This window comes from Nannospalax galili, unplaced genomic scaffold (assembly GCF_000622305.1).
Source record: "Nannospalax galili isolate Female #2095 unplaced genomic scaffold, S.galili_v1.0 scaffold612, whole genome shotgun sequence".
Lineage (NCBI taxonomy): Eukaryota > Metazoa > Chordata > Mammalia > Rodentia > Spalacidae > Nannospalax > Nannospalax galili.
Window position 1 is genome coordinate 3,494,799 of NW_008333388.1, and position 24,513 is coordinate 3,519,311.

Consider the following 24,513-nt stretch of genomic DNA (forward strand, 5'->3'; position numbering starts at 1 on the left):
CTGAGCTTACACAAAATTTAACATGTCCAGGCCTCTCCTGATTCCTCTGAGTTGAATGCCTAACTCTTACCCCACCTAGCTGTTCTGTGTTGATTGTCCCCTGCCTCTCTGCCTGTATTATTTTTTTCCAACTCGTGGTTGCAGGGACAAGCAAAGACCTTTTCTTTTGAGGACACCATTCATTGCTGACAGGTCAGACTGTTGGCGTCAAAGCCATCTCCTTTCTTGCTGGTGGCGCGATCCTGAGCATTTGATAAGGAAGTTCCGAACTCTTCCTATTTTTATGAGTGGTGCCTTTGATCAGCTCTGTGTGGTGGAGTCCCCTGCCATCTTTCTCTGGTTTCCTGATTGCCCTATATACAGGGGAAGCTTGCATTATCATTTAATTAACTTCACAAACCTGTTGTCATGTTTGGATGGTTTCGGGCCTTCTTCCTTACCTTTTGCTGAAGGTCCCTGGATAATGTAGGTTTGACATGGTGCCTTTGTTGGAACAGACACTAGAAAATTCACCAAAATATCCATTTTGACATTAGCAAAATTGGTGTAGGCTGCAGTTGAACCCATCCAGTATCTTCTTGTGTTTTGTTTAGCCCTTCATGGATGCATGGGTACCAGAGCACTTTTAAAATTATTCCTTGCCAGTGATCCTACCCCTCCACTCCCCCAAGAAAAATGATGTAAACCACACTGAGCAGGATTGAAGAGGGAGGACTAACAGCCTCCGTCTAAATACCACACCTGTGTAAGATGGGGGACAGTCATGTTTTTCTGAGCGGAACTCTTGACAGGGAAAACAGCAGGGTAGCAAAATGGCGAAATGGAGCAGTCCTGCAGTTTCTCCTGGCTATGGTCCTACAGCCCGCTTTTTCTTTGAAGTGCAACTTGTGAATAAGGAACTCCCCGAATTCGAAATGATCACATTAGAGTGAATGGGTGACCTTTTAATTTTAAAGTAGGCTATAAAACAGCAAACTATAATCAAATGTATAAAATTAAAAGCTTAAATTCCAGACTAAATGTTGGTCTCCACCTGCCTCACTGCGGTAAGTACAGCAGCTCAGAAAAGGGCCCCACAGCTTTTACCCAAGCAGGTTCTCCAACAAGCCCCACTTAGTGCTGTTCTCAGCCAGGCATATGGGAGTCCGGCAGACACAAGATTGCATGAGCCTTCTGTCAAACATGAGTGCAGCAGCTTTGGAGAAGTGATCTATACGATACACAGAAACCTTAGAGCTTGAGTAGAATCCTGTCACTGTAGGATTTCTCTCTGTCTGCTCCAGGGTCCAACCTCACTGCTGGGACGTATGTCCTGATGTTAGGCGAGTAGGAAGGAGGTTCTTGTGCTACATGTGACCAATGATACCTTTAGGTCTCCTTAGCAGGGGGAGAGGAGCAAATCAAAAGAGACTATCACCCTAGAATCCCGGAGAACTTGGGACTATTTGAAAAGCCAAATTTGAGTACTAGCATTGCAGTTTGACTACCTACCCCAACTTTTTAATAGTCTGCCTAAAGTTTGGGCAGGTAATATTAATCTGTTTTGTGTTGCTATAACAAAATACTGGAGGCTGGATAGTTTATATACAAAGAATTGTTTGGTTTGTGAGTCTGGTGCCTGGATGGTCCAGACTCCATGGTGCCGGCACCCTGGTGAAGGCCCTCTTGGTTCTCTCACAATTTGGAGAAGTGGAAAGGGAAAGGGCTATGTGCAGAAGAGGCCAAGTATTCGGCAGGGGTGGGAGTGGGGATGGGGAGGGAGAGGTGCTTGCTTTTAGTAACTCATTCTTGTGAGAATTGATTCTTAGAGACCCACTGATTCACTTGTGATGATGGGGCCCCTGTGCACCATTTAAGCCATACCTCTTGATTAAGGGCAGGACCAGGCTTCCTGCACAGGACCTTTAGGAGACAAACTACATCCAAACCATAGCAGCCCAAATGAATCTGCAAATAGGGCTTCCTGGAATTGTTCCCCTGATGTCCTCAGGGCTCTGGGCTAGTGTTCCAGTGGTTGTTTTTACCCCTTCGTTATAGGACATAATTCTAATGTTAGTGTTTGCAGAGAGGCTGGGATTTCTTCTAGTTGGAAAAGTATAGTTGAATTGTTCTTTTAAAAAAGTACTATTTTTATTTAGTGTGTATGAGTGTTTTGACTGCATGTATGTAAGTGTACCCATGTTGTGCAGTGCCCATGGAAGTCAGAAGTGGATGCCAGGTCCCCTGGAACTGGAGTTATGGACAGTTGTTAGCCCCCATGTGGTGCTGGGAATCGAACCCATGTCCTCTGCAAGAGCAGCCAGTACTCTGAACCATCGAGCCATCTCTCCAGCCCTGAACTGTCTATTTATTTATTTATTTAGTTAGTTAGTTATTTGTCTTTTTGAGACAGAGTCTCCCTGTAGCCCCAGCTGGCCTGGAATTCCCTGTGTAGACCTTGCTGGCCTTGAACTCACAGAGATCCACCTGCCTCTGCTGGGATTAAAGGTATGCACCATCACACCCAGCCTGAATTGTCTTTTTAAAATACATTCTTTTTTTAAAATATTTTATTATTTTTATTTTATGTGTATGCGTGTATTGCCTGCATGTAGGTAAGTGCACCCGTGTCATGCCATGCCCTCAGAAGTCAGAAGAGGCTTTTGAATTCTCTGGGACTGCAGTTACAGACAGCTGTTAGCTGCCATGTAGGTACTGGGATTCAAACCTGGGTCTTCTGCAAGAAAAACCAGTGTTCTTAACCACTGAGCCATCTCTCCAGCCCCTTAAAATATATTCTTAATTTATTATTTGAGAATTTCATACATGCACATAATTTCAATCATATTCACACACATATACCCCACCATTGCCTGCAATTCCTCCAGGATTTCATCCTCATGTCCCCCTGCCACATCCCAACTTCATTCCTTTCTTTTAAACAACCCCCTGAACCCAGGATGTTACCCACATAGCATGTAGGGCTATCCATTGGAGTATGGTCAACCTACCAGGGACCACACTCCTAAAGAAAATTGACTTCCCTAACATCCCCTAGCCATCAGCCGTCCATAGCTCCTCAGCTAGGGCTAAGAGATCAGTGCTGCTCCCCGGTCTGTGCTGGAATGTTGACCAGCTTGATCTTGTCCAGGCAACCACAGTTGAGTTCAAGTGCAATAGCCCTGTCATGCTCAGAAGACACTTCCACCCCCATCCTCCCCAACCTCTGGTTCTTAAAATCTTTCTGCCCTGTTCCCTGAGCCTTGCAGGGAAGGCTCACCTATACTAATATAGATATCTAATATAGGTGTCCCATTAATGGCTGAGAATTCCATAAACACTTGTTCTCTGGACTTTGGCTAGTTATGAGTTTCTACTAATTACTGTACAAGGATGCTTCTCTGATGAACACCGAGTACTACACTTAAGAGTATAGAGATACATATTTAGAAGGCAGTTTGATACTCTGTCCATTTAGCAAAATAATAGTAGGTTCACCCCTTGGGCTGTGAGCTCCCCAGCTATATTTTTGTCTTTTGCTTTTTGAGACAGGGTCTCACAGTGTAGCTGACTGTCTGGAACTCGCTATGTAAACCAGGTTGCCCTCAAATTCAGAAAGATCCACCTGCGTCTGCCTTCCAAGTTCTGGGATTAAAGGTGTACACCACCATGTATGGCAACCATAGGTTCTTGACAAAATTTATAGTATCAGGCATGAGTTTCCTCCTATGGAGCAGGCCTTAAATCCTGCCAGATTGGTCACCTCTATGACATCCATGCTGCTATTTCATCCATGAGCATATCTTGCCAGGCCAGTCATCGGTGTAGCTCAGAGGGTCCACAGCTGGGAAAGATTTGACTTTTCTCCAGTAGCAGTCTGCACAGCACCTTCTGGCACTGTGAAAGCTATCCACAGGGAAGAAGCTTCCAAGTCGGTACAAACTAGATTTCCCCGAGTCCTGTGACCAAACTGTACAGTGCCTTCAGCAATAAGGTCATACCATCAAGTTATGGCGGGCAACCAGAAGCAATTGGCAATAGCCTGTACTATTTAGGGTGGACACACCCTGGCCACCCCCATCAACAACTGGGCTCTGGGCTTTTTATTTGACAATCTATGGTTTCTGGGAAAAGTCTTAAACCCCATGTAAGGTAAGTATTTAAATTCTTTCCTATCTATCTATCTATCTATCTATCTATCTATCTATCTATCTATCTATCTATCTATCTATCTATCTATCTATCTATCTATCTATCTATCTATCTATCTATCTATACGTTTGTAAAATAGGCTTCCATACTTTTTGTGTTAGTCATTCCTCTCCCCACCCTTCTTCTCCATTAGGCATATTTGAATTCTTAACTATTTAGGTGATTTTTTTCTCTAGTTAGGGCAACACCTTTGTTTTCAACATGCTTTGTTTTCTGGATCTGGAATACGAATCATCAGAAAGGGAAATGTAGCTTGAAACCAGAATTCCCATATGGAAAAATGTATAGCTCTCTATGCACTAGTACACGGCTTGTCACTAAATCGTACATGCCTCTGCCTCATGTGGATTGCCTTTTGCTTTTCTGATTTCATGGCCATATCAGTTGTTGGGGAAACTCCAGGCTTTCCACCACAGTGGTTCTTAGTGTACATCTGCACTGTAGCCATGTGAAACACAAAATAGGCCCTTGCCACTGGCATGCACTCGACTGTCAGTGTCTTGACATTTTCTGCATTTGTGAATAGCCAAGGAATAGCCAGTGTGGGAAATGATTACTCACTCTGAAGTCCAGGTAGCTTTCTCTAGTTCTCAAGCCTGGTGAGTAGGTGTCAGTATGTAAGCCTGGAAAAAAAGAAAGAATTCTCCAAAGTCAGCATTGTCTCCTTCCAAACATACCCCCAGCCCCATCCTGCACCTGCTGAGTAAAGCTAGAAGACAGCCTGTGTGATCCTGTCTTGAGGAGGCCTTAGCTGTCCAGGCTCCGGAGTATGTGTTGGCTTCTGCCCCAGCAATTTGCTTCACAGAGAAAGCTAACTTTTGCTTATGATTTCAGAGCACTGGGGTCTTTCAGCCTTCATCCAAGGTCAACAGGTTAAAACTACAAACTGAAAATACGAAATATTATTACGGGTGCTGTACAGCACCCTTTAAACAGCCCAACCTTATGAAACCTCTTCAAGACCTCAGCTTTGTACTATAACATGCCTTCACAACAACATGTTATTGCATGGTGAATGTGCTGAGCATGAGGGAGGTTTGCAGCTTATTTCAAAGCTGAAGGTACTTTTATTTTTTTATTATACTCAGTATGTATTTAGGGGGTACAGTTAACACTTTAATATGTGTATACAACATGTACTAATCAAATCAGGTGAATCACATTTCTGTTATCTTTCTGTTCATAGCCTTCAAATTTATTCCAGATCCTCATAAAATACATAACGGGATACTATCAACTAGTTACTCCACTGTGCTGTGGGACAGTAGATCTTACGTTGTCTAATAGGACTGCTGACAGCAGAGAATTTGTACCCTGGTGTGGTGGCTTCATGTCTATAAACCTTAGCACTTGGGAGGCTGCGGCAGAAAGACTTTTTAAGGGTGAGGGCTGGTGGAGATTGGTTAGGTCATAAAGGCTGCTGCCTTGGAGGGACTAGTGTAGTTCTTGTGGGACCTGTTGGATCCTGGAGGGCATGTATGGGTCCTGGATCTCCCTGGCTTCCTATGTATTCAAAGAATCTCTCCCTCTGGCATACACACCCACTATGATGTATCTGCCATGTTGTGATGTAACCAGAAAGCCCTCACCAGTGCTGAGCAGTGCTTTGTTGGACCCCCATAACTGTGAGTTAAATCCAGCCTTAGATGTTCTGTGGCAAACCAAAATGGGCTTTGACTGAAATAGACAAAGCTTAAATTTAATTCTAGGAAAATCTGTCTTATGACTAGAAATGTTCTTGTCAAAAAAGAGTCTATCCCTAGCCCCAAGGTAAGCTCATTTTGGTCTACTCTGCCATGGTAGAGTGTCATGCAGCTGTGATCGGTGGTACTTTTAAGCCCAGTAGAGCCATGATCAGAACAGTGCATCAGTTACCATACATTTTAAAATCCCTTCCATCAAAATCAGACACGCCAAAGCAGACGCTCATCTATGATGGCCAGACGGTAAAGAAGTCGTAAATTTTCCCTTGTTGCAGTATGCTGCCTCTTCCTTCTGGGCCTTCGTTAATCCAGGGAGGCTCTCCTGGGCTTCAGGCCAGGAGGAATTGCTCTGATGTTACCGTATCCAGGAGTAGATACATATGGCTTAGACTTCAAAGATGAAAAAGGGTAAATAGTGAAAGAGGTCCTAGTCCTTGGGGGAACCAGTGCTGCCAGCTTTTAAGGAAGGCAGAAACTCCATCTGATTCAGTGGAACCCAGGGATTCCTCCTGCCCCTGGCCTGAGCAATCAGTGCTTCTGCCAAAGAGGGAAGGGAGATGATTTCCTTCTGTCTTTGCCTCTTGGGGCATTTAATCTAAGAAAAAATACCTGAGACTTCCTGGACATCACACCTGGCAAATGAGACTTGGAGTTCAGAAATTTTAGACAAAGATAGGGGGATCGGGTATGCTCTGGTGCCCCCTACCCAGCAACCAACCTTTGCTTGGACACCCAGTTATGAGACAGATTATCTCTTAGTAAGCTCCCATGTCCATTAGAAACAAGAAATGGAGGAGAGGACCAGCAGAGGGCAGGAGAAAACAAGCTGGTCTTAGCATCTGCTCCCAGTGATCCCTATGAATCCATATCTTGCTCCTACATTTGGTCAGAGGTTGAACACAGACTCCTGCAGCACATCTGGAAAACCCATGTTCTTGGCTGATGGTGGTATCCCAAAGCTCTTTGCCTTGGGGTTAATAGAAATGCAATACCATGTATCCATGTATCAATTTTAAAACAAATCGTTATGAAGACAATTCCAGAGTAGTCTTCTGCCTGTCCTTTGTGCACATAATGCACAGGTTTCATAGTTTTGAGACTCATGGATAGGAGGTAGAAAGGACTTTAGAGGCGATCCAAGCTGTCTTACTTATCTGTGCTACCCCTTACGGTGTCCTGAACACAGACCTGAGCCTCACTTGGAATGGAAGCTCGGGACTTTCCATAGCCACTCACTTGTCAGGAAGTTACACTGTTGAGCCAGGTTCCACCTCACTGTGGCTTCAGCTACTGGCCATTCTGACCTCTGGCACCTCACAGAGCAGGCTAGATTCCTCTGCCATGTAACGGCTTGCCAGGTTTGAAGACAATTCCTAAGTACTTCATTTGTTATGATCCAGTGGGACCAGCAGGAAAAGCAGGCTCTTCACATCATGTTGAATGAGGCCCTCCAACACTCCTGTTTGCCAGACTCCCCAGAGAGAACAGACTTGGAGCTCTGCAGGGTTTCCAACCAGGACCCTGGATGGTGGTAGAGGGCAGAGATGAGTCTTCTCTGAATGTTGCCTGGATCACCTTATTCTTTGACTCATGTTGTCTATTACATCCCTTGTCTTGTCCACACCTCATGTTGACTGGATTATTCTGGGATTTGAATATTTTCTAAACTTTGGCATAAAGCTTTAAAACTACCCTGTTAAAATGTTTTTGGTAGTAAACATGCAAAAGAGTGTATGAACAAATATGTTCACTTAAAGGATGACTGTAATGACAGAAGTCCCTGGTCAGGGGTAGAAGAGTCTCTGCTCCTCACAGCTCCCTTGGATCTGTCCCTGATCATGTCCCTTCCTTCCCACAACTCCCAACTTTGATGTTAGTTGTTTCCTTCTTTCCTCCATCTCCGAAGGGCGTTCCTCTGAACAGTCCAAGGTTTGTTTCTTCCAGGTTTGAGCTTTATATGCAATGTTACTGTGAAACATTAGGAATTTTTTTTCTATGACTTGTTTGCTAAATATTGGGTATTTGATGGCTTGGGACAGGGTCTCAGGCTGTAGCCTCAGCTGGCCCTTGAACCCTTAGTCACTTGCCTGAGCCTTTGGACTATGTGACTCCAGCCCTGCATCAGCACTACTAGCTTTCAATAGTGTTTTTAAAGACTTTTCCTTATTAAGGACATCTTGTTGGAATCTGCCTATGAGCAATTTGAGTTCTACTTATTCCCTCTAACATCACTTTGTGTGTGTGCAAGCACACATGTGTGTTCTTGTGTGTGTGTACATGTGGAGGCCAGAGGTCAGCCGCAAGTTGTTCCTCAAGTGCTGTCCAACTTGATTTTTGTTTGTTTGTTTTGAAACAAGGTCTCTCAGTGGCCTGGAGCTTGCCAGTTGAGCTATACTGGCCAGCAAGCTCCAAGGGGCCACCTTTCTCCACCTCCCCAGTACTGGGATTAGAAGAATGTACCTCTGTGCCTGGCTTTGTTATGTGGGTTCTGGAGAGCAAACTTAGGTCCTCATGCTGAGCCATCTACCCTGCCCCGTAATCACATTTATGCACATTATCAATTTGTTTGGAAACATTCCTTCCACATTGTCATCAAGAAAACTTGGAGAAATGTTGAGTGTAGTAGGTCTTGGATAGTTTCTTTACCAAACTTCCCTTCTGACTTAAATTGATCCATTATTGGTCCACACTCTGCCACTTATGGATCCTCCTGATTTTGCCTTAATCTGGACAGTCCTTTCCTCCTTGCTCACATGGCTACTGAAACACACTCTGTTTGAAATCCAGATAAGATGTATTTCTGGCATCTTCCTGGTCTACCAGTCCTGCAGCCTTGTGAAAGAAAGGAAACAAGGCTTAGAGAATTTGTAGATACCGTGGCCCTTTGGTTTCCATGAGTTCACCTAAGATTGATGGCAAATTTGCCACATATAGAGTTGTGGGAATTCACCACTGACCTTTGGAAAATCAGAATCATAGTGTTAGATCTCTGGCCTTGCTTTTGGTGATTTCTCAAGTTCATAGAGAAGCACTTCAGAGATTTCTTCAGGGGTATTCAGTACCTGGACTGTCCTTCACATGGGTCAGAAAACCAGGACTTGCCAAGGTCAGGAGCCAGTTTTACAGCAGAGGAGGGACTGGGACAAGGATCTGAATGACTGACTTGAAGAAAGTGGTAGATGAAGTCACATGGGCAAAGCCACTTTTGAGCAGTAAGAGTAAGATGAAGGGTCTGAGGACAAAGGGGAAAGTCGAGATGAAGAGCATTCAAAAGAGATGAGTCCTAAGACGCCAAAGAAGGTGGCAGGGTTGGGAAGATTGTAACTGGTCCATTTGGTGTAAACAGTAACTTTCTCCACCGGAGTGGGCTACTCCAAGCTGCAGGTAAAACAGCTAAGTGATGAATCTGAGTGAGTATAGGACAGCGTCAAAGCACTGAGGGGCTCAGGCCCATAGCGAGGAGCTTGGCTGTAAGAAGAAAGGATTGTGGAAAAGAGATCAGGGAATATGATTGGGGGTCTGATGAGAGGTGAGTACATTATGGAGAAGACACTGTGTGTGAGGCTGAGCTGATGGATGCACAGAGGAGGGCGACAGTGTGGTCTACAAATGTGGAACAATCTGCCGAAGAAGAGCACAGAGGGCAGGAGGGAACCGGTGGGCTCAGGTGGGGTGTCCTCACCCAGGTGCTAGGCAGCATGAACAAGGGAACCAGGGGTCCTGTCCCTGGAGGTAAAGGGGAGAGGGCTGTTGGGGTAACAGAACCAGAGGGTGGGACCTTCAGCCCTTCTGTGGGTGGTCATGGCGGGTTAAGGGTCTGGGCAGCAGCAGGGATCAAGGCTGGGTTTCCTTGCAGGGACAAGATCCCAGGCTCCCTTGTTCATGAGGAGATGGACAGGAGACGGCCACTTTAGCTAAGGAGAAGGGTGAAGGGGTGAAAGGGTTTAGGATGAATGAAATTTAGAGGAGAAAGCTGGTGACCACAGACTTTGAAGTGGCTGCTCCAGGAACAGCAGGGAGATGCTGGTGGTGGTGTCTCCCAGAAGAGATGTCATATATGATATGGATGGCAGGACTGTGTGAGGACTGGAGATTTCTGCTGCAGGCTCACAGCCTCCCTCAGAGGTGAAAATGATCTCTGCATACACACAGAAACCCAGAGGAGCTCTAACCATAAGGCAGCAGCGCTCTGCAGGCAGTATGTCCCTGGGGCTTTCTTCAGCGTCACGCCCACACAGGCTGGGAGAGTTCGTTAGCAGGAGCTCTGCCATCTGCACAATACTGGTATGACACCTGAAAAACATGTATTGGCTTCTTCATTAAAACAGCAATGACAGTCTAATCCTTATATACAGTAAGGCTTGTAGGTCCCATGTATGTCCCACCTTCAGTGCACACTGACTTCAAAGACATCACAGTCAACCAATTGAATAACTCAAAACCAAACATCAAAATTCACCCCAAACTAGGGGAGAATTCTAAAACTCTGTGCTGGCAAGAACTTCAAAGTTCACCCACAGTGTATTCTTCCTTTATATGAACTCATGGTTAAGTTCAATCCATAAATTAGACACAGCAAGACATTAATAACAATAACTGATAAATAGAACAGTGATAACAATATGCTATGGTAGAAGTCATTTAAAACTTATAGCTTGCTTATTTCAGGCTTTTCCTATTTAATAGTTTTAGTCTAAAGTTCACTGTAGGTAATGGATGGACCACGGGAAGCAAAATTCCTGATAAGGGGGACTGCAGAACTTCTAGCTTTATATTCAAACATACCCAGTCCCTCCCTCTCCCTTGACACTACTGGGTGATTGAACTTGGATGACTTAGAGGGAAGGAGGTGATGGGTGTTTTCCCCTTTCAAAAGAAGCACATGGAACTTACTGTGTCTGTGGTTATAAGAAGACAGGCCTCTGACCTCAAAGAGGGGGAAAGGACAAAGCTTTATTTATTTATTTATTTTACTTTTATGTGATCATTTGGAATTTTGAAATTCTGATTTGTCCTAGGAGAAACAGCATTCACCACTGTGGTGTCGTGGGGTGGAGGGCTGGGAGTTGGGAGTGTGTGAAAAGCTACTTTTACAAATCTGCAGTTTCCTCTTTTGTGGCCTAAGTGAATTATTCTTTTTAAAAACTTTTGTTTTTTTGCATACTTTTCCCAAGAAATATTTCCCATTCCCAAGACTCCTATAACCATGCCTTCTACCTACCTGCACTACCCAGGGGTCTGTGGAGCTTGAAGAGTCCCAGGCCTCCCCATCAACTTGGACATACTTCCTTTGCCCAGGAGTTGGACTGCATTTCTGGTTGGACATTTTTGGGAGCACGTTTCTCCATCAGATTGAATTAAGGAAACATTCATGAACCACCTGTCTCCTTCAAGCCTGGCCCAAGTTATCTTGATAACAGAGATAAGTTCCTGAGGTCACTCTAAGCTGATGTCATATCTCAACAGTCAAATGGTGACCAGATGACAGAGGTCCCTTGAGTGCAAAGAGGAGGGACAGTTCCCAGGCTTGGGGCAGCAAAGTTTCTACAGAGAAGACAACATTGATACCAGTCTTTAAGGCCTGCTCAGAACATCACAGGGGGCTACAAGAGAATCAGATAATGCCATACTTGTGTGGAGTGCTCAGTGCAACCCGGAGGGCATAGTCAGTGTCCCTAAGTTTTGGGAGCAGTGACAGAACCTGAGGGCCCGGGAGGTGGGCCTGAGGGGATGTAAGTGGAGATGAGAACAGCAGGGGACGTTTGAGCTGCATGGACAGGCAGACCAAGGGCAGTGATGAGGAAAAGGACTTGGTCAGAGCTGTGCTTTATCATCTTATAACTGATTTACTTCTTAGATAGTTAATATAATTATATAGTTCAAAATAAACATTACATTAGAGAGTATACATTGAAAATTGTGGCCCAGCCCTGACTATACCCGCTCCTTCTCCCACATATGCCTGTTCCTTTAACCTGGAGATTCCTACACCTATGTGTATAGACCATTCTAGAGTTTACTGATATCTATGTGCACATCTCCATAGAGACCTGCATCTGTATCTACATCTCTCTCAGGCTATGTAATATAATCCAGGCTCCATGTCACACAGCTTTCCTATCTCTCTAGTGCCCTTCAATTAGGAATAACTCTTTAGAGTTTCCTGAATTTCCGATTCTTCTTTGCTTTTTCTTTAGAGGAAGGTCTTGCAGTTTGTTTTTATTTGGGGTTGGGGTTTTTTTTTGGGGGGGGTTCACTAACACTATGTAGGCCTAGCTGGCTTGGATCTCACTATGCAGACCAGGCTGGCCTTAAAGTCACAGATCCATCGTCCTCTGCCCACAGAGTACCGGGATTAAAGGTGTGCACCACCGCACCTGGCCCCCCTAGGTCCTGCAATTTGGATTCACACTGTATTTCTTTGTGATTAGACCCAGACTATGTGTTTCTCGGCAGGAATCCCACAATAGTGATGTGTGTTCTTCGGATGTGCTCTCTAAGGTCTCACGAGATGTGAATTTGTTCTGTTCCCAGAGGTGTTAGCTTTAATCACTTAACGAGGATGGTGTCTGTCAGACTTCCTTCTCAAATATAAATTTACTTATTTCTCATTTTGTTTTCAAAATGTATTTGGCACAATAATACTGTGAAATATATAATTATTGTCTTTCTTACCTCACATTCACCTACTGGTTTTCACATCCATTGATATTTTTTGACCTGAATTATTACTAATGATGGTCATAATTTTTATTTTTAAGCCCATTATTCTCTACATATGCTAGTTCGGCATTTCATAAGAAAGAGTTCTCTCCCCTTCCTACTATATTTATTTCAAATAGTGTTTTAAACTATGTGACCTTTCCTATTTATTTATTCTTTTATTGTTATTATTATTTGGTCTTTTTGAGACAGGGTCTCCCTGTAGCCCCAACTGGGCTACATTACGTAGACCAGGCTGGCCTCAATCTCACAGAGATCCACCTGCCTCTGCCTCCTGAGTGCAGGGACTAAAGATGTGTGCCACCACACCGGCTTTTTTTTCAATTATTATTATTATTATTATTATTATTATTATTATTATTATTTTGGTTTTTTGAGACAAGGTCTCTTTGTAATCCAACTGTCCTCAAATTCACATCATTCCTCCTGTCTCAGCCTCCAGAGTGCTGGACTTATAGGAGTAAGCCCCACACCTGGCAACAGGCATTTATTTTTATTTTATTTTTGTTAGTGCTGGTTTCCAATTTTATCTAATGGATTAAAGACTATTAGTATCCTTTTTGACCTTCAAGTTGTGTCATATATTTGACCAGTAGGAACAAGCTAGTATTTATGTTGAAATATCTTTTTTATTCTCCTCACTTTCTGATATAAAAGAATAAGTAAATCCATTTTCTCTGGACTCAGTCATCTCCCCATAAATTCCTGGATACTTTAATAGACAAAGATAGTTACTTAGCACCAGGTGTGCTAATTACTGTGGCACCCTTGCTGCTCTCCAGCTCTCTCGGCCTCTGATTCTCTCTCCTCCTTTCCCTTCTGAACATGAGTCTCACTAACACTATGTAGGCCTAGCTGGCCTGGATCTCACTATGCACTACCACTTCCATTTCCACCCCACATGGCAGGCTCCTTCTGCTTCCCTAACCCGAACCCTAATTTACTTATTGATGAGTAGCACTGAACACTTAGGAGTTTGTGATCTTTAGTGAGTAAAACTCACCAAGGCTTGTGCCTGGCCTCGTGGGCCTGAGTCTACTTGGTTTTTCTTCCCTCCACTCTCTGATTTTCTCCTTCAAAAAGTTTGTTCCTGCTTCCTTCCTTAGGTTTTGGTTTACCCTGACCTGTTTGGTTTACCCTGACCAGTCCTGGACCCTTGCTGGTTTATCCTGACCCCTCCTGATTCTCTCTGCATGTCGATGGGCTTTTGTGTTTTTCCTAACCTTCACTATTTTGAACCAACTGCACTGATGAGCCTTCTACACCCACCCCTCCTTATTTATGTTGGTTTTGAGTAGATACCTAGAAGCAGGCTTGCTGGGTCAAGGTCAGTGCTTGTGTTCACTGGGAGATGTTGCCAGGCTCCTCTCCCCAAGGCTGGTGGACTTGGCAACAATCAGCCCACTCCTATGGCACTATTTTATTTTTTGGACCCTCCCCACTGGGCATCAGGAACTTTCATACCATTGACCTTGGATTAGCCTGCTTCTGAATTTTCCTTCCACTAAAAAGAATTTTTTTGTTGTTTGAGACAGGGTTTCACTATGTGCCCCAGGCTGGCCTCAAATTCATAGTGGTCCATCTGCCTCTGCCTCTGCCTCCTGAGTGAAGAGATTAAAGGCATGCACCACCACACTGGCTCCTTCCACTAAAAAGTTTTGCTGTGCTCATCTCCCCCTCCACCGCGTGTGTTCTTCGTGCAATTATCTCTAACACTCAAAAGAAAACTGAAGCTAACACTTAAACTTGCATTTGGAATTGGTGGCCTAACCGCACTGAAAGTAATTATTTTAAATGACTTACAACCTGGTAATTTGACTGTATGTACATCCTTAGTGGGCTATGCTTCAAAGGTAATAAGAACTCTGAACGACCTTAAACTGTTTTCACCAATTACACTGTAACAGTGTTGGCCTTGCTTTTCTGAAGCTGTTAAAGCTAGTAAAATATAAAAAATAAGGAACAATGTTGCTAGGAACCAAGATTTTTAGCTAAAGAGACAAGAGATAAAAATATATACTCAGAGCCGGGCGTGGTGGTACAAGTCTGTAGTCCCAAGCACTTAGGAGGCAAAGGTAGGTGGATCTCTGTGAGTTCGAGGCCAGCCTGGTCTACATAGTGAGTTCCAGGACAGCTGGGGTACCCTGCGTCAAAAAGACATATATATATATATATTCAAAGATATTAAGCAAAATTACTCCTTGTGCTGGACAGCATTAGTTGTTAACTTGACACACCTGAGTAGAGGGAACCTCAATCGGGGAATTGTCCCCATTGGATTGGCCTGTGACCATGTCTGTGATGCATTTTCTTGACTGTTGAGTGATCTGGGAGGACCCAGTCCACTGTGGGTGGTACCACCTCTGGGCAGATTGTCCTGTGTTATATAAGAAAGCAGACTGAGCATGGGCCAGGGGAGCAAGCCAGTAAGTAGTGATCCTCCATGACCTGTACTTCAGCTCCTGCCTCCAGGTTCCTGTCCTGAGTTCCTACCCTGGGCTCCCCAAGTGATGAACTATGACCTGGGAGATGTAAGCCAAATAAACCCTTTCCTCCCCAAATTGGTATTGGTCCGTGTTTTGTCACAGCAATTGAAAGCAAATTAAGACAGCCCTAAAGATGAAAGGAGGTATTACATATGCTCAGGAGTATTTTCTTTCAGTTAAAAAGAAAATGTCACTGTTATTCCTCTTCCTCATCTTCTTCCCCTGTCCTTTCTCTTCTTGAACAACTCAATCCTAAATCCAGTGGGTGGAGCTGTGAAGTAGCTCCTCATTCTGGGGGGTGTTGTGGAACGCTGTCCTTGGGACTGACAGGGCTGGTGCCCTCCTGAACTCTCAGCAACTGTGATTACCCCACACAAGACTGGGCCCATTGACCGTTCAAGTCATAGAGAGAGGAAGGACTCATGAGGCCTCCATGGAATCAATAATTCCATCTGCCTTTCTACAAGAACTGTGCCCTGCCCAAAGATAATTTATAAGGAAGAGAACAAAGCTTGTGGAGGAATTCTAGCAGTTAAATGCAGACACAATACTAGAGTCACCATTTGCAAATACTTTATGAACCAATGGACCTAACTATGGTCATCAATGTCTGAGAACATCACAAAAAGAGAGGCCAGTAGGCATTATGTACCTTCTAAAGATGCTTACCTAATGAAGGACTCTTGCTCAAAGTCACATCTTGTGTGTTAAACCTACAGCTCTGTCCCTTTACAGGAAATATCTGGTCAGTGTAATGTGCTTTAAAAATGCAGTTACCTGTTGACACAAAAGCATAACTTGTACCTTAACGGGAACAAGAGATGGTTTATTCTGGAGCCAACTGTGAATGAATCAGGAACACAGATTCAGGTTACCCCAGATACTGTGTTCCAATGTTGCAAGTTTCCTGAAACTTTTATAGTAATAAAGTCATAAATCAAGATATATATATAATTTTCATATCTTTATTTTATGAGTTTATTGCCTACATGTATGTAAGTGCACCCATGTTGTGCAGTGCCTTCAGAGGCCAGAAGAGGGTGTCAGATCCCCTGGAACTGGTGTTACAGATGGTTGTTAGCCACCATGTAGGTGCTGGGACTCAAACCCAGGTCCTCTGCAAGAGCACCCAGTACTTTCAACCACTGAGCCATCTCTCTAGCCCCTAACATATATATTTAAAAATTTTTTACATTTATTTACCTGTGTGCATGTATGTGTGTGAGGTGTGTGGAGGTCATAGAACAACTTTGGGGGGTCAGTTCTCTCCCTCTAGCATGTGGGTCCTTGGGATCAAACTCAGATCTTCAGAATTGATGGCAGGTGCCTTTACACACTGAGCCGTCTCATGGGCCCCCAGTCAAGATATTTTAAAAACACATTTGTGGGAACATCAGGCTGGTGAGTAAAAGGCAAAGCAGGGAAATCTCTGCTATAGGCATGGATGGTATCTGGGGACATTCTTAGCCTCTAGGCTGCTGGAGGCCTGAGATCTGTTTGCACATTCCAACAGGATTTACCTAATAATCATGAGGATGTTAGATCACAATAAATGACTATTTAGGACGCTAAAGACAGCTCAAGATAATTTGACTCCCAACCTGTAACATTCAGGTTCCCTGTAACCACAGACATTCCCATTAGTCAGTCAGCCTTGTAGGATGTTTAACATAGGTATGGCTTTTGGGTTTTTTTTTGTTTGTTTGTTTGTTTTTTTCTGAGAATTTCAGCATAATCCAGAATGTGAAAACTTTGTAGGGAAATATTACCTGATTTCTTTGACAAATAATGCTTGTAAGGGAAAAAGGAAGCGGCCTACAGACTCAGAGACGTGGGGGTAGTTTGAGTTCTGACTGCGTATAGGATGGAATCACGCATTTACCTCAGAATAATCCTCTTGCAAGTGGGTGGGCAATGGCACAGCCCAAAGAGGAGTGCTGGGATGGTGATTTGACAGGTGACTGGGACTTTGTGGCCCTTTTGTTATGTGGATTTTTTAACTGATTAAATCTGTTCTTTTACAATTCATACGTGTATATAGTACCTTCTGTTTACACTTACCCCCCAAACCCTCTCTTCTGTCCCTGACACCCCTGTCATCCCCTCCTCTTTCCTATAGGTTTCCTTCCCACACTCATGCCTTTTTGTTTGGCTTTGTGACCCACTGATTTTAACCAGGACCTTCCGTGTGAACTGTTCATTAGAGCCTGGTGGGCTCATCCTTGGGTGCAAGACTGAAAACAATGACTGCCCCTCCCACAGAATCCATCAATAGCCAACAGTTCAGCGGGGAGGGCTAGGGCCCTATGACCCCAGCCCCCATCCATGATTGGCTTTTGACAGGCCCAGTCTCACGTGGGTCCAGAGCAGGCAACCTCACGCACTGTGAAATCACGTCTGCACTAGCTGTGTCATGCCCAGAAGACAGCGGTCCTCAGCCCCGCTCCCCGCCTTCCAGCTCCTCTATTCTTTCTGACCTCCTTCTGTGTGGTTTCCAGAGCCTTTGAGAGCATGGCATAAATGTCCTATTTATGTCTGAAGGCTGACTTCACTCCTGCTCAGCACATTGAGCCTGTGAGTCTCTGCAGTCACACTGTGAGTCTCTGCAGTCACACTGTGAGTCTCTGCAGTCACACTGTTCACTGCAACGATAGGTTCCTTATATAAGGTTAAAAGTAACACTTGTCTGTCTGTGCCTGGTGCTGGTGTGCTAAGTTTTCTGTAAGACAGATTTCTGCGTGTCATTAAAGCCAGAGGGTGCTACTGACTTCTGCCTCGGTTGCTCTAGCCCGGTGCCTCCCTTAGCCTGGCTCCCACCACTTCTGAGGAGCAGCAAGCAGATCCTTTTTCATGTTCATAGATTCTCCTTGGCAGATAACCTTCCCTGTCCTCCTATCAGCAAAGGAGCAGAAGAAAGAGAGGTGGGGAGAGCAGGGTCGGCTCAGAGGTTGGGAGGTGGGGAGAGCAGGGTCCGCTCAGAGGTTGGGAGGTGGGGAGAGCAGGGTCGGCTCAGAGGTTGGGAGGTGGGGAGAGCAGGGTCGGCTCAGAGGTTGGGAGGTGGGGAGAGCAGGGTCCGCTCAGAGGCCTTCATAATGAACGTAGAGTGGCTGTGCTGGTCGAATATTGAAATAATGCGTGCAGAAGAGTTTTGTAGATGTAAACATAAGTTGGTGTGTAAACATAAGTTGATAGTGTTTTCATTTTCAGTTCCTTCTGATAAGGATTTTTCTTGGCCCCCAAGCTCTACAAATATAAGAAAAGAGGGAATTATTCACTTTATAAAAGAAGCCTCTGGCTTTTTGTAAGCAGCCGCTGTCTAATCTGCTGACCTGGGATGCTAACACCTGGTTCCAAGGACAGAACAGCCCAGGCCAGTCCATTCGCCACCTGCAGAGGACAATTTGGGGACAGGGAGGGGAGCAGGGAGAGTGGGTGGGATCTGGCCCAGTGTTAAAATGTTTGACTCACATTTGACTGTAGCCAGGCATCTCATTGGACTGGGCAAGTGGCACAGCTGGATTTCCTGGCTCCAGCCCCAGGCCAGCATCCTATGCCTCTGGGCATAGAAAGGCATTTTTGGGAAACCCAACAGCAGACAGCTTTGTAAAAGTGGACCACTGCTCCTCAGGGTTTGCGGGAAGTAGAGAGTGAGCAGGTGTGTCTGACCTGGTTTCCATGGGACTTGAGCCTCAACCTCCCTAGTCCTTCCCCTTACCCTTGTGTTGAATTTCAGTTACCCAGAGAGGTGAGTGATTAGAGTCTCTGGGATCCAATGGGGTCCACTGAAGAGAAAACCAGTATAGTGGGAAAGCCCAGGTAAGTGAGTGCCTACAGCACTGTGGTCAGGAAGCTAGGACCTTCTCCTGGCCTGTGTCCAAATTACCTAGGTCTTATGAGTGACCCGGAAACACTTTACTATTATTTTTTAATTTAGCTTAATTAATTAATTAATTTTGCGTGTGTGGATATGTGCACGTGAGGGCATGTGTCTGCCACCCTGCACATGTGGAGGTCAGAGGACAGCTTTTGGGAGTTTGTTCTCTCCACCTTGTTGACGCAGGTCACACTTGTTTCTGCCCTGCTGCCTACGCCAGGCTAGGGGGTCCTCAAGCTTCTGAGTGGTTCTCGGTCTCGGCCTGCAGTCTCATTCTAGGAGTGCTGACATGTGAGCCGCTGCTCTTTCTGTGGGTTGTGGGGCTTGTAGCGGTAGCGCCTTTACCTGCTGAGCCATCTCCCCAGCCCCCAGAAACTTTCGTTTTGTAAAAGTGCCTCAGGGGAGTGTGAGGCTCACACAGTTAAGAAGCTGTGTGCTTGAAAGTTATGAACTCCTTCCACCTTTGATTCTGGAGTCTGTTGCTGTCTTATTCCTTTCTCTGTTCATTTCAGTGGGTACATATGGGACGTGCCCTGTTGGTAGGGGATGCACTTGACACCTTCCTGTGCTGAGCACTGTTCCAGCTTCATACCAGAAGGTAATAATAGACATACCTTTAGTATGTAGATATACTTTTAGCAACTTGCCTCTCTCCATTTCTCTGACTTGAAACAAAAGGGCTACTCTGCTGGGGCTTCCCTCACACTCTGGCCTAGTCAGCTGTAGCCAACTTGACACAGCCCAGAGTCATCTGAGAAGGGAGTCTCAATTGAGGGATTTCCTAGATCAGATTGGCCTGTGGGAATGCCTGTGGTGGATTGTTTTGATTGTTCATTGATGCAGGAGAGCTCAGCCCACTGTGGGAGGCTCTGCTCCTGGGCTGGTGGTTCTGGGCTATATAAGAAGCCTAGCTGAGCATGAGCCTGTGAGGGAACCAGCAAGCAGTGTTCTTCAATGACTTCTGCTGTACTTCCTTGGCTGAGGGTTGGCTGTGGTTAGAAATAATGCTGTGTGGACTAGCAAGCAGGCCTGATTGAGTTCCTGCCATGACTTCCTTCAGCGATGGACTGTGACCTGGAAGTGTAAGTTGCTTTTTGTCAGAGTGTTTTATCACAGCAACAGAAAAAACAAAAATCAACAACACGAACCTTAAAACACACTCCAAGGGAGAGAAAAATGGGAGTAGGAACTCACATTGAATTTTTGTTATTAACATTTAATTTTCAAACAACAACAACAAATGCATTGGGGCTGGAGAGATGGCTCAGTGGTGAAGAGCACTTGCTCCTCTTGCAGAGGATCAGAATTTGCTGAGAGATCCCAGCACCCACTGGGGTGGCTAACAACTGCCTATAATTCCAGTTCCAGGGAATATGAGGTCCTCTTCTGGCTTCCATGAGCACTGCGCTCATGTGTACAAATATACACATACTGCACATAATTTTAAAAAATATTTTTAAAAGCATTAAAGAAATATCAAATGTCATTTACAAGTCTATAAAGAAAAGAAAATCTCTTGTACTTTTCCCCATGCCCAAACTGTCCCCCCATTCACCACCCAGCCAGTCATTTTCATCCATTTTTTGGGGGGGCTATTTATCTCTACAATATAAGCGTATTATTTCTGCTTCTCCTTGATATATTGGCTTTGGGCAGATGACATTTACACTATGGTGGTATACAAGGCACTCGCTTTCATAGTGTCACCTGTCATCTTTCCATCCCCTCAATATAGCTGGCACACTAATAAAAGTTCAAAAAGAATTTTAAAAAATATAGTATTTATATATGTGGTATATGCATGTGTGTGCAAGCATGTGTGAGTGTGTGTGCCCATGCAGAGGCCAGAGGAGGACATCAGGTATCCTGCTCTATCATGCTCTGTCTTATCCCCTTGAGACAGTGTCTCTCCCTGAACCTAGATCTCTCTGTTTTTAGACTAAGCTGGCTGGCCAGTGAGCCACAGTGATCCCAGTGATCCTTCTGTCCCTGCCTCTAATGGGTGCTGTGGTTACAGGTGCACGTGGCTATGACCTGCTTTTGCATGGGTGCTGGAGTCTTGAACTCAGGTCCTCATCTTTGCATAGCAAGCACTCATCCACTAAGCCATCTCCTTAGCTCCTTTTGTTTAAATCAGTAATCAGAATTTATATCATTAAGACCTCATGAATGTTATTTTGGCAGAGTCAAGTACTTAAGTACACTATGATTATATCCTCTTTCCTATATAACTTTTTGTTTTACCCTGAGTTATCAATTGCCCATATTTTAACCTGACTAATTTTCCATATTTCCTTTTTAGAAGATTCATCACATAGTCTATTATATAATATATGTTGTCAATCTATGTTTTCTCTTTAAATGTGCTTTTCAGAGACCCCTGTTCTTCCATGGTCTGACTGGTTACCCACTATGTCTGCTGTAAAGTGTTCTCTAAAACTTCTCTTAATTGTGCCTCTTTTGTTTCAACAACATTTGCTGGAAGAATAAGACTTTAAAGAGTTACGTATTTATTTTTATTTTATGTGTGTGTTTTGCCTGCATGTATGTAAATGTACCATGTGCGTGTAATGCCTATGGAGACCAGAAGGGAACATCTGGGAATGGAACCTGAGTTGTCTGTAAGAGCAGCCAATGCTCTTAACCACTGAGCAACCTCTCCAGCCCAGGACTTTTTCCTATTTAGCTTTCCTCTTCTATTTTGCTGGCATCTATTTTCTTATAATTTCTTAAGTCACCATGAATGGGAAGTTTCTGAATCTTTGTCTCTCTAGAAAACACCTCTCTTCTGCTCTTAATCTTGACAGATGGTGGGTGAACTGACAGTAAAAATGCACATTAACAACAGTTTTCTCTCAAAATGCTGAGGTGAGGTGTGTGTGCTTTCTTCTTCTGAAGAAGCCGTTTGCCTCCCTCATCCCCTGCTTTGTTTCGTCTTCGTTCCACTTTTGGGAACTGTTAAGTTCTTTCCTTTATGTAGGAGTTCTGAAATTCTCAGGTCAAACTCCTCCTTTTAAAATTCCATCTGCCAGACCCTTGGCAGGGTCTTTTAATCCAGTGACATCCACTCTTTAGTTCTGTGACTATTTCACATTTATAACTTCTCTTCCATTTTTCCCTAATCGAGCCTCTTGCTTTGATCTCCAAACTTTCTTACCTCTTCTCTTTTCTCATTTTTTCTGCTTTCTGGATGATACAATCAACGTTACCTTTTTTTTTAACTTTTCTATTGGATGTTTTTCTCTACCTACCAGTTTCCAAGAACTCGCTCTTGTTAAACGACTGCTCCTTTCCCACAGCAGCTTGTCCTTGTTTTATAGCCTCTTGTCTTTCTCTGAGCATATGAGATTGGGTCTTTACGAATGAGAAAAATTGATTGGAAACTGTGTTGCTTACTGCTTTGGGGGTGACTGGGAGACTGGTAGTTGATTTTGCCATTTCTTTTGGAGACTGCTCCTCAAAAATTACTGCTAATAATCATACCCCTCATAACAGCATCAACAATGGACCACATAGATGGTAGTAGTTATCATAAAATTATAATGAACCTGAAAAATTGAAATTGCCTAGTGACATTACAGCTGTCGTAATATCATCGTATGAGCATTAGTCATATGTTTGTGATGGTTCTGCTGTACACAAACCTGCTGCACCAAAGTCATAAAAATGGAATTCCATACAGTATATAATACTTGATAATAAATGGCTTTATTACAGGTTCATATATTTACTATCCTATATATATTTAAAATTTTTTATTTTATTTACTTTTACTTTGTGTGTGTGTGGTATATGTATTTGTTAGTGTAGATGTGTGCATGTGTGCATGCAGGTACATGTATATGTTTGTGTGTGGCGTGGTGTGTATTGTGTTGTGTGTGTACTTCTTAGTGTGGGTGTGTGCGTGTGTGCATACAGGTGCACATGTATATGTGTATGTGAGTGCATGTGGTATGTGTGCTGTGTCATGTGTGGTATATGTACTTTCTGTGTGAGTGTGTGTGTACATGAGGCAGGCAGAGGCTGATGCTGGGTGTTTTTCCTTAATCTCTGCATTTTTTTCTTGTTGAAAATCATATTCTCTTTAAGATTTTTTGTTGATTCTTTGAGAATTTCATGCACTGTCTTTAGACACTTTCAGAGTGTCGTCCCCATTTCCACCCCAACTTGCCCTGACTTCATGTCTTCTATTATTTTTTAAGGCCTATTGAGTCTAATTTGTGTTCTCCAATGCTCTTGGGTGTGGATCCATCCCCTGGAGCCTAGTCAACCTACCCAGCATCATACCCTTAAAGAAAACCGACTCTCCCTCTCTCAGTATCTATCAATTGACAAAAGACCCTCAGCTAGTGCTGAGGCTTCTAGCCCACCTCCCCCATCCATGCTGGGTTTTTGTCTGGCTTCGGCTTACACAGGACTTATGCATGCTGTCACAAGTGCTGTGGGTTCATATGTACAACTGCTCTGTTGTTCTAGAAAACATGGGCCTTACAATCTTTCTGGCCTCCCTCTTTCACAATGCTCCCTGAGCCTTTGGAGGAGAGGATATGATATAAATGTCCAACTTAGGGCTGAGTATTCCACAGTCTCATATTCTCTGCAGATTGCCCAGTTATGGGTCTCTGTATTAATCACCATCTGCTATAAGAAGAAGCTTTTCTGGTGAGAGTTGAGAGATCCACTAATCTATAGGTATAACAAGATGTTTTTAGGCGTTAGTTTAATACTGTGTCCATTTAGCAGAATAATAGTAATGTCTACCTTTATTTTTTGAGACAGGGTCTCTCAGTGAACCTGAAACTCATCAGTTTGGCTAGACTGGCTGGCCAGTGAGCTTCAGTTACCCACCCATCTTCATAACTCCAGCTTTGGGGTTACAGACACTCAATATAATGCCTGGCTTTTTATGTGGGTTCTGGGGATGTGAACTCGGGCCCCCATGGTTCCACAGCAGACACTTTACTGACTGAGCCTGACTCTAGCTCTATACTATAGTTTAAATTGTGCCCCCCTCAACTCTTTCTCAATTGGACATTAGCTCTTGCATATAAGACACGCTCTCCACTGACCTATGTCTGTCCCCAGTCCTCTATCTCTTGATCATATCATTTCTCTCATGCCTGATTTAATCATGTATTGATTTGTTCATCATGGCCCTAGGTGCAATAGGATGGACACACACACACACACACACACACACACACACACACACACACACACACTACATAACCTAGGTGTGTAGTTATACCATCATGGTTTGTGTAAGTATACTTTATGGTATTCACATCATTATGACTTCATCTAATAACCTGTTTTGCAGAATGGATTCTGTCTATAAACAACTCGGGACTGTATTGGGAGGTTCCATTCCTTAGAGGTTCTTTGCCTCCCTAAAGAAACTTGTTTTCCTGGGGAAAGACAGCCATAGGCAAAGGGAGAAGACAAAGGTCAAGGGAGCCTGACTGTTCCATGGTTAAACCTTCAATCAATCCCTCTTTTAGTCCCAAATCTCACCCTCACTATGAGATGCTTGTAG